Here is an 11,833-nt window from a genome sequence, read left to right on the forward strand (position 1 = left end):
TATGTTGATGACATGGTCGTTACGACCCAACTTTCAAGCTCTCTGTTAAATGATTTAAATGACGTTTTTTAAATTCTAAGGGAGTATAACATGAAGTTGAACCCAAACAAATTAGTCTTCAAAGTTATGTCGTGTAAATTCCTAGGTTACATAATGAACCGACGTGGCCTCGAAGACAACCTAGAAAAAATTAAGGCCATCCTAGATATGAAACCACCTCGAAAAATAAAGGAAGTCCAGAGACTGACCGGCCGAGTAGCAGCCCTAAGCTGGTTCATGTCTATGTCGGTGGGTCAATGCCTGCCCTTTTTTAAGAAAATAAAAAAGAACGAGCACTTTGAATGGACTAAGGAGTGTCCGCTCGCATTTGACGAGCTGCAAAGATATTTAAGTACTGCACCGGTTCTAACCCAACCTAAGGAGGGTGACGAGTTGAAACTCTATCTCTCCGCAAGCGATGAGGTAGTTAGTTCAGTACTAATCAAAGTAGATCGGGTCCAACGCCCTGTCTATTATGTTAGTAATGTTTTGCAGGATGCTGAAACAAGATACCCCGAGATCGAAAAATTGTCCGACACGCTAGTCATAGCAGCTCGGAAAGCCTTTTGGGTAGCCTACAAATAGGCAACGGCTGGTCTTGGATTCCAATTTGTCCGGACTCATTTTTTTAACGTGTGCCTGACAACCCCAAATTTTCAAGTGTCGTACACTCGGTTTCTTTCTAGTCCAAAGCTCGTAGGGAGTCTTCGGAACTGATTTGGTTGGAACCCGGTTCAGCATGTATATCGCAGTCTCCAATGCGTATCCCCAAAAGGATGTGGGTAACTCTAAATGGATGAGAAGTGACCGAAACATATCCAATAAGGTCCTATTCCTCCTCTCTGAAACACCGTTAAGTTGTGGTGTAGTAGGAGGAGCCAACTGTGATACTATCCCATTGACCTTCAAGTAGTCCCTGAATTCGTCAGAGAGATACTCGCCACCTCGATCCGATCAAAGGGTCTTAATTTCTCTCCCTAACTGTTTGTTGACCTCTTGTGTGAACTCTTTGAACTTTTCAAAGGATTTAGACTTATGTCTCATTAGGTACACGTAACCATACCGAGAATAATCATCGGTAAATGTAATCAAGTACACGGGATGGTTACGGGTCCTAACACTCAGGGGACCACATACATCAATATGTATAAGGTCAAGCATGCATGTACATCTTTTAAGCTTACCGTTAAATGGCCTCTTTGTCATCTTACCTTGAAGGCAAGGCTCATAAGTGGGAAGATCTTCTACAGTTAGAAAATCCAAAGGACCATCCTTTACCAGTCTTGTGATTCGGTTAATACCGATATGGCCAAGTCGGTAATGCCACAGGCACGTGGGATTAACTGTATCACATACTCTTTTCTTGGGGATATCAGCTAACGTAGTTTCGGCTATGTTAGTTTCTAGAGAAGGATGTAGAACATAGAGACTGTTCTCCAGTTCTCCATATGCGATGAATTTATTGTTTCTTTTAATAGTAATCATATTACTGAAAAAGACAGAATATCCATCTGCACACAGTTTAGAGACAAAAATCAAATTTCTTCTTAAATTTTGTACAAAAAGATAATCTTTAAGTACAATGGATCCTTCTCTAAAAAGTAACTCTACGGTTCCTATCGCCGTAGCTGCAACACTTGCAAAAGTCCCCAAGTAGAGCGTCACTTCACCTTCATTCAGCCTTCTGCTTACCTTGAACCCCTGTAGTGAGTTACACGCATGAGTTGAAGCCCCGGAGTCAATACACCAGGACGCAGAAGCCACCAATAAATTGGTTTCTATGACACAAGATTCGAAATTACCTTTCTTGGATTCTAGGTATTGAGGACAATTCCTCTTCCAGTGGCCGGTCTGTTTGCAGAAGTGACATGCATCCGATGCCCTATCTTTCTTCTGCTTCTTAGGTTTGGCAGCTTTCTTCTGAGGCTTCTTTGCCTTCCTCTTTTTCTTGCCTGATTTGCTAGCTTCAGCAAGCATAGCAACAGACTCATCCTTCTTAATCAAATCCTCGGCCCTCTGCAACATGTTGGTGAGTTCCTGGACGCTGACATTTAGGTTGTTCATATTGTAATTCATTATGAATGGATTGAAGGAAGCAATCAAAGAGTTAAGGATGGCATCCACTTGCGTGCCAAGATCTAGCTCGGATTCAAGGGCTTCAAGCTCGTTGATATAACCCATCATCCGAAGACAATGGTCGTGAACTTGTTGCCCCTTGGACATTTGAGCGGTCATGAACTGTTTCAAGACCTTCTGCCGAGTAGAACGATTCTGCTCTTCGTACATTGTCTTTAAACTATCCAATATGTCATTGGCTAGTTCGATCTGATTGAACTGCCTCTGTATCGGATTGTCTAGGGAGGCAATGACATAGCAGCGGGCTAGGGAGTTCTTATCCTCCCAATTTTGGAATTCTGGCCTCAGAAGCCCTGCACTCGGACACTCCGGGGCAGGATTTTTGACTACCTTATCCTATTTTTCAGATGTTAAGGCCAGCAAGAGGTTACGGTACCAATCGGCATAGTTCGGGACCTTAAGCTTGTTGTCATCAACAAGCTTTGCAAATTGTTCGTTTTCCATTTTCTAGTAACACAACAAACATTAGTCCACAACCTAATTTGATTCATGTTCATTACATAGATATGACTTTTAATCTATGTTCCTTTCCCATTTGTTCATCTCTTAGATTTCCCTCCCATCTCAATGATGAAGACAACAACTTGTCTCTAGAAATGTGGGAAACCACATAGGGTGCATGGAGCCAATTGTTTCAGCTGCAAAACCCCACCACATTTCTATGAAGGATCATATCTACTCATCATATGAGTTTTCCCTTTGGCCTTTGTCAGACAAGGTTCAGAGCCATTTTCATGTAAACCTTTCTGTCCAATGAGTGCTCACCCATCATATTCATGAATGCCAAGGTACCGTGAGAGAGTTCCCATTTTCTGGTGAAGCCCCTCCCACATCGGTCTATGACGCCCCTATCATCTTATGAAACACTCAAACAAGCCCAACAGCAAATGGATAGCCCATTTTCTGGTGCGTTTCCTCATTACCAAAGGACCCATCCTCATGCTGATGATGGAAGGCCTTTAGAGAGTTCATCATATGAATCTCCCTATCACATGCACTCATATTTGCTAGAGGGAACAAAAAAATTACGCCCTAAATTGATTTAGGTCAAACCATAGTGGCTCCCACTAACTTTCATAAAGCCAGATTTTGGTGGGCCCAAATCAGCTAGGGTTCCGCATGTTTCCTCTTTAGGAGGTGTGGAACCCACCACTGAGGAAGGTCATCCAATGACCAACAAGGACACCATGGCAATGATGTGCATTCAGCCATGGTGTGCACAAGAGCCACTATTGAATCAGCATGGGCCAAGCACTTATGGCCCATGAACGTAGCACATCATACATCCATACATCAATGCAGGGAAGAATTGATCTAATCAATTAATAACTATAAAGCCCATTTAAAGCCCATAATATTAACCAGTAATATTATCTAGGTATATGGGCCAAAATTAGGGTTGATCAATTTGGTCCATATAGCTTTATCTGCGAAGTGGGCTTTTTGCAGTTTTAACAATTTAAAACTGGGCCTTTACAGGTTGGGCCGAATTAAACATTCAATTAATTATCAATCCTTAGGCCCATTAGTGGGAGAATTAGGGCTGACATTCAGCCTTGATCGAACCCTAGATTCGGTCCAACCAGTTTGGACCAATTTGGTTCGAATGAGTCTAGGGTTTGATCTTTAATTAAAGATTTAATTCAAGAAATTAATCCAAAATTAAATACTGATAAATGAAAATCAAGAATCAGTCAGATAGGGCTGTTCGCACAATCCATCCTGCAAAATAGAGGTTAGATCACAGTTTGCAGTTTCATAAACTGCAAATCGCAGATAACGATTTTCCCATCTGTGAAATCTCCTTCCTTGCGCCACCATCTTCGATCCAAAAATAAAATAAATAGAAAACCTAATTTCTATTAATATTACATTAGATCGAATGCCTATACATTCAGTTTAAAAAATAAAAAAAAAATTATTTTACAGATCAAATGTAATAAAATAATCAAGAAACTGCAAAACGCAGGTTCCCTGTGCCAATCAAGATTTTGATCTCCATGTGTACGAACAGCCCATAAATCAAGAAAATTATAAAGAACAATTCTAAATATAATCAGATTTATAAAATTTAATTTCAGATCAATCGCCCATCAACTGCAAACAAATTTTCTAGAAAAACCTTATATCTATGCAAATCGGGTAGAACGTCTTCTGCCCATTTGTGCAGGTTCAGATTTGATCCAATTCAGTTCAAGATTTGAACCTAGCTCTGATACCACTGAAGGAATGAGATATCCATCGTATGGACGCCCGAATCTTGTAGAATAGAATGGGCGAATTTCAAAAATTTCTCTCCATCCTACTGGGAATCGTATTCCCTATTTTAGAAAAATCATATTTTTCAAGGATCAATCTTGAACCAAGAACCGAACCAAATCTGAACAAAAGCAATAGGAAAGGGATATACCTGATACGGAGAAATAGTATCTCCCAATGGAGCTGTTCACGCCCAAGGAAGGAACCAAAAACTACTCCCACTGAAGATGGCGCAGTGCAGGATGGTGCAGAATCAACAGCATTCTTCAAAAGAACCAGATCCTTCGCAAATATTAGTTGGATGGCACGTGAGCACATCTTCTAATCAGCCCTTTGACAAAGGACTGATATCAAGATCCAATCTTGATCACTCCTACTGACAAGAAAAGATTGAACTGGTAGATATGGCGGCGGCAGGAAGGAGGCGGCAAGAGATATTTAGCGTAGTGATGCTGAATTCTCTCTTTTGTGATTTCAGCTCTGAAGAGGATGTGAATATGAATATCTTCTAAAGGTTGCCGCCCCTTCCTCCTTTTATAAGCTTAAACGGATCAGCTCCTAATCCCATTAGGAGTTGCTGATCCAAATCATATTTGGATCAGAATTCCTTTTAAGTGATAAGGGTTAACCCTTATCTTATCTGCAGATTAGATCAGTCCCTTCCTAATCCTATTAGGAGGTTTCTAGACTGGACTCTCTGAGTGGATAGGGTTAAGACCCAATCCTATCTGCTAATCTAATCTCAGAATTCGCCCCTCATTTAACTGTCCAAATCAGCCCAGTTCGAAATGGGCTTTAGGCCCAATAAGGTTATGTGCTCACTTAGCCTTCCTTGTATGGCGTGGGACCCAAACATTGATCTACAAATCAGCCACATGGGTTCAGCCCAGCCTTTGTTAAAAGGCCTAGCCGGATACACTGTTATGGACAGCGCACCCCCTGAAATCCATCACATGGGCTCTATGGGCCCAACACTTACCCTAAGTGGTCCTTGGGCCAAGCCACCTTGTAACACCCAGGGACTGTGGGCAGATGCAAGATTAGCCCATCAGGTATTACCCTTAATGGCCTTACACTTAACCTCTCAGCCCATAATGATCAAACACTACCTGACAAGAGAGGACCTCTCCCTCGACTGTAAGGAACAGTGCTGCACTCACTACTCATATAATATATATACCTTTATATCACATATAAAATATATTTTGCAAAAACAAATCTCAACAATTGAAATCGGCTACCGGTAGTCTTGGTTTTCATCAGAGAGTGCATCCCCGATCATTACCTTTGTCCGACAAAGGGGCTGATCCTGTCACTATGATCACCTACTCAGATGAATTCTCAGACTGTCCCAACATACCCAAGTTTTGACCTCCGCTAAGGATCTCACTGATTGGCATATCAAAGACAACCCAATCTGACACCTAGTGCAGTATCATAATTGAGTCTAGGGGTCAGGTGTAAATTTCCAGTTTTACCCATCAATCTCTAAGGTCCAGGGCAATACTGGAAATCTGGTCCGGTTCAAAGATTCAATTAATCCTTCACTACATGTGCCTTGGGCCTCACCCTGGCGGCTGAGACAGGACACCCCAACATTTGGCAGGACACTAGTGTCAGCCTTGGCAGGATAAATCTCCGCAGACTTATCCAATGGTTGTGAACATTCTAAACTAACATGAGTCTCATAAGTGACCAGTTTAAGGGTATTACACAGAAACACACCACAGGAACATGAATCAAATATGTACTTTATTCATTTACATTTAATTCATAATGTACATCATTCTGATTGGAGCTAAGGGCATACAACTGTCTAACATAATCACCCACTCAAGTGAATTCTCGGACTGTCCCAACATACCCAGGTTTTGACCCCTTCTAAAGATCTCACTGATTGGTATATCAAAGACAGCCCAATCCGACACCTAGTGCAGTACCATAATCGAGTCTAGGGGTCAGATGTAACATTCTAGTTTTGCCCATCTATCTCTAAGGTCCAGGGCAATATTAGAATTTGGTCTGTTTCAGGGTTTCAAGAAAACCCACACTACATGTACCTCAGGTCTCACCCTGGCAGTTGAGACAAACCACCCCAACCAACATGACCTATCCAATGGCTGTGAAGATTTTAAACGAGCACGAGTCTCATAAATGTCCAGTTTAAGGGTATTACATAGAAATACACCAATATAACATGAATCAATTATGCACTTTATTCATTTACAATAAATGACATAGTGTACATCAATCTGATTGAAGCTAAGGGCGTACACTGTCTAACAGCTCCCACTTGCACTTAGGTCCAATCGGGTACAAGCTAGAGTCCTAGACTTTCCACGTGTTTCTCAAAAACTTTCTATGTCAGTGGCTTATTCAATGGGTTTGCCACATTATCCACTGATGCTGCCTTTGAACATCAATCTCCTGTAGATCTAGTGTTGTCATACAACAGTGGAATGGGTGATGTGCTGAATTTCAAATTCTAGAATGAATACCTTCATTCATTAGGCAGCCTCACTTACGACAATGTTCTCGGCTTAGGTTGTGGGATCTACTATTCTTACTACACAAGACCCCATCGTGAAGATGTAACCAGATGTAGACATTCTACCATCTGGATCTGACTAACAGTTGGTATTAGTATACCCGATGATCTGTAGTGAACTACCATCAAATACCAGACAAAACTATTTTTGACCTTCGAAGGTATCTCAGTTTGTTTTCACAGTTGTCCAGTGCTCCTGGCCTGGTTTAGACTGAAACCTACTTACCACACTCACCGCCTAAGCATCGTCGGGTCGAGTGCACAGCATGACATACATGATGCTCCCTACAACTGAAGCATAAGGATTCTCTCTCATGCCCTCAATCTCCTTGGGAGTCTTGGGAGACATGCTCTTGGAGAGAGTGACTTCGTGCCTAAAAGGAACATTTCCTTTCTTGGAGTTCTCCATACTGTATCTTTTGACGATCCTATCAATGTAAGTACACTGGGATAATCCTATTATCCTCTTTGACCTATCTTTATAGAGTCGAAGACCCAAGATGTAGGAGGCTTCTCCAGGATCTTTCATGGAGAAATTACTGTGAAAGCCACACTTTCACCATAGTTAACATCCCTACATCATTCCTAATGAGTAGGATGTCATCTACATATAGAACTAGGAATGTAACCTTATCTCCCATTGTTTATTTGTAAACACAAGGCTCATCCGGATTCTGCTTTAAGTCAAACTATTGGATAGTAGAGCTAAACCGGATGTTCCAGCTCCGAGAAGCTTGCTTAAGTTCATATATGGATCGATTAAGTTTACATACCATGTGTTCCTGACCTGCAGCAATGAATCCTTGTGGTTGCTGCATGTAGATATCTTTAGTAAGATCTATGTTCAGGAACGCGGTTTTGACATCCATTTGCCAAATCTCGTATTCATGGTATGCTGCTACAGCTAGTAGGATCCTAATGGATTTAAGCATGACCATGGGCGAAAAGGTTTTCTCATTGTCAATTCTCTCTTTCTAAGTGTACCCTTTTGCCACAAGACGAGTTTTGTAGGTTTCAACCTTACCATCAGGGCCCTTCTTCCTCTTATAAATCCATTTGCAACCAATTGCTTTTATCCCAAGGGGCAGATCTATTAGAGTCCAGACTCCATTGGTCACTATTGAGTCCATCTCATCTCTCATGGCATCTACCCACTTCAAGGAATCTATGTCTAACATAGCTTTCGCATAAGTCACAGGATCCTCCTCATTGGTCATGGCTTCCACCAAGTAACTTTCTTGGTTATAGCCGTAACGAAATTGAGGCCTAGAAACCTGGGTAAATCTTCTACATTGGTTATTTTTTGGAGTTGGTGGAACGTCTCCCACTACCCCTAGGCTCTCCTCATCAAGAACAACTTTCTGATGAAGATTACCCAGGATGTAATCTTCTTCTAGGAAGTAGGCATTTCAATTGCAAAACACCTTTTTCTCTTTTGGATCATAGAATAAGTAACCTATAGAGCCTTTGGGGTAACCTGCAACGGCTGATCTTGGATTCCAATTTGTCAACACTAGTTCTTTTAAAATGTGTTGGACAACCCCAAATCTTCAAGCGTCTCAGAAATGGATTCTTACCGGTCTATAGTTCATATGGAGTCTTAGGAACGGATTTGGTTGGAACTCGGTTCAACATGTAAATCATAGTCTTTAATGCGAAACCTCAAAAGGATGTGTGTAAGTCTATGTGGATGAGAAGTGAACGGACTATATCTAATAGAGTCTGATTTCTCCACTCTGACACACCATTTGATTGTGGTGTAGCAGGAGGAGACAATTGTGATACAATCCCGTTTTCCTTTAAATAGTTCATGAATTTGTTAGAGAGATACTCACCGCCTCGATCTAATCGAGGGTCTTAATTTCTCTCTCTAATTATTTCTTGACCTCTTGTTTGAATTCTTTGAATTTTCAAATGATTCAGACTTATGTCCCATTAGGTACACATAACCATATCGTTCATTAGTAAATGTTATAAAATAAACGTGTTGGCTATGTATCCTAACATTCATGAGACCATATACATCAGTATGTATAAGGTCAAGTGCACTTGTAAATCTTTCAGGCTTTCCCATAAATGGCCGCTTCGCCATCTTACCCTGAAGACAATGTTCACAGGTTGGAAGATCTTCTATAGTTAGAAAATCCAAAGGACCATCCTTTACCAACCTTGTGATACGATCAATATTAATGTCGCCAAGTCGGTAATGCCACAGGCACGTGGGATTAACTGTATCATGAATTCTCTTCTTGGGGATTACTTCCGACGTAGTTTCAGTTATGTTTGTTTCCAGAGAATGATGGAGAATATAGAGGTCGTTCTCAAGTTCTCCGTATGCGAGGAATTTGTTATTCTGTTTAATAGTAATCACATTACTAAATAAGATAGAATAACCATCCAAACACAATTTTGAGATAGAAATTAAATTTCTTCTTAAACTAGGTATAAAAAGATAATCTTTAAGCACAATTGTTCATTCTCTAAAAACTAATTCTACAGTTCCTATAGTTGTAGCTGCAACTGTTGTAGAAGTCCCCAAGTAGAGCGTTACTTCTCTATCACTCAATCTTCTATTTATCTTGAACCCCTGCAATGTATTACATACATGAGTTGAAGCTCTTGATGAAAGAATGGTAAGATCCATCTAATGAATTTCAAAAGGTTGCGGAATGGGTGGGCGAATTTCAAAAATTTTCCTACCTTCTCCCAACTGGGAATCACATTCCCTAAATTTAGAATACAATATTCAAGGATCCTACTTGAACCATAATCGAACCAGATCTGAACCAAAAGCAAAAAGGGAGAAATATACCTGATCTGGAGAAGCAATATCTCCCAAAGTTGGTGTTCACGCCCAAAGAAGAAACCAAGATCCACTCCTACTGAAGATGACACAGCTGTGGATGGAACGGAACTAGTAGGGTGCATCCTATACACTGGATCCTTCATAAGAATCCTCTGGAAACTCTGAAAACTGAATCTTTCTCAGTCTTTTTCGCAAGACTAATGTCAAGAACTGATTTCTTGACTTCCTATTGCTGCAAAGATCAAATCTTTGCAAGAGGGAATGGCGACGGCTGGAAGAGAACTCCTAGGACGAAGATGGCTGAACTGCTTCTCTTCCCTCTGGAGTATGAAAGAGATCTAATCTCTATTCGCAGGATGTATCCTTGCACAAAAACCCTAGTTCAAAATCTGATGTGTTTTTCTTAGGGTTTCTCCTCTTTTCTTCTTGATTAAGAAACCTCCTAATTAGGAGTTATCTCAATCCAAATCAGTATTTGGATAGGGGATTATCTTAATCCTATCTACAGATTAAGTTAGCTTACTCCTGATCTTATCAGGAGGTTACCAGATTCAAATCTAATTTGAATTTGGTCTCCTACAGTGGATAAGGTTAAAGGCCCAATCCTTTTACTAACATTAATCTCAAATTCGCCCCATAAATGGGTGATCATATCAGCCCAGCTCGAAATGGGCTTTTGGCCCATTTAGTGTTCAGTGTTTAACTAGTTTCCAATCTATTGCCCAGTTGGGCTTCTTTGTATGGCGTGGGACCCAAGCATTGATCTACACACCAGCCACATGGGTTCGGCCCAGCCTTTATTACAAGGCCCAGCCGAATTCACTGAAAAACTCAGTAAACCCCTAAGCCCATCATATGGACCCTATGGGCCCAACACTTACATTAAGTGGTCCCTAGGCCAAGCCATCTTATAAAAACCCAGGGACTGTGGGCAGGTGCAAGATTAGCCCATCAGGTACTATCCTAAATGTTCTTACACTTAACCTCTCAGCCCTTAATGATCAAGCACTGCCCGACAAGAGAGGACCTCTCCCTCGGCTGCAAGGAACAGTGCCACACTCTCTACTCATATGGATCCCGGGAATTAAAACCATTTGCAAACATTTCGAAACCATACATATACATATATATAAATTAATTTTGCAAAACAAAATTCCAACGATTGAAATCAACTGCCGGCAGTTTGGTTTCCATCAGAGAGAGTGCCTGTCCCGATCATTACCCTTGTCCGACAAAGGGGCTGATTCTGTCACTATGATCACTCACTCAGATGAATTCTCGGACTGTCCCAACATACCCAGGTTTTGATCCCCGCTAAAAAACTCACTGATTGGCATATCAAAGACAGCCCGATCCGACACCTAGTGAAGTGTCATAATCGAGTCTAGGGGTCAGGTGTAACTTTCCAGTTTTGCCCATCTGTCTCCAAGGTCTAGGGCAATACTGGAAATCTGGTTCGGTTCAAGGATTCAAGTAATCCCATACTGCATGTGCCTTGGGTCTTACCGTGGTGGCCGAGACAGGCCATCCCAACACTTGGTGGAACACCAGTATCAGCCTTGGTAGGATAAATCTCCCCAGACTTATCCAATGGCTGTGAACATTTAAAACTAACACGAGTCTCTATACGTGTCCAGTTTTAGGGTCTTACACAGAATTATACCAAACAACATGAATCAAACATGCACTTTAATTTATTTACACTAAATAACAAAAGTACATCAAATCGGATTGAAGCTAAGGGCATAAAAACTATCTAACACTTGAGTCAATACACCAGGAAGTAGAAGTGCCCAACAAATTGGTCTCTATCATAAAAGATTCAAAATTACCTTGTTTCTTAGTTTCCAGATATTGAGGACAGTTCCTCTTCCAATGGCCGGTCTATTTGCAAAAGTGACAAGCATCCGATTCTTTGTCTTTCTTCTATTTTTTCAGCTTGCTAGTCTTCTTTTGAGACTTCCTTTTGGCCTTCTGCTTTTTCTTGCCCAAATTGCCACTTTCCACAAACATGGCTATCGGCATATCCTTTTTTATCATTTCTT

Source organism: Nelumbo nucifera, chromosome 2, assembly GCF_055504915.1.
Source record: "Nelumbo nucifera cultivar China Antique chromosome 2, China Antique-T2T, whole genome shotgun sequence".
In the NCBI taxonomy this organism is placed as follows: Eukaryota; Viridiplantae; Streptophyta; class Magnoliopsida; order Proteales; family Nelumbonaceae; genus Nelumbo; species Nelumbo nucifera.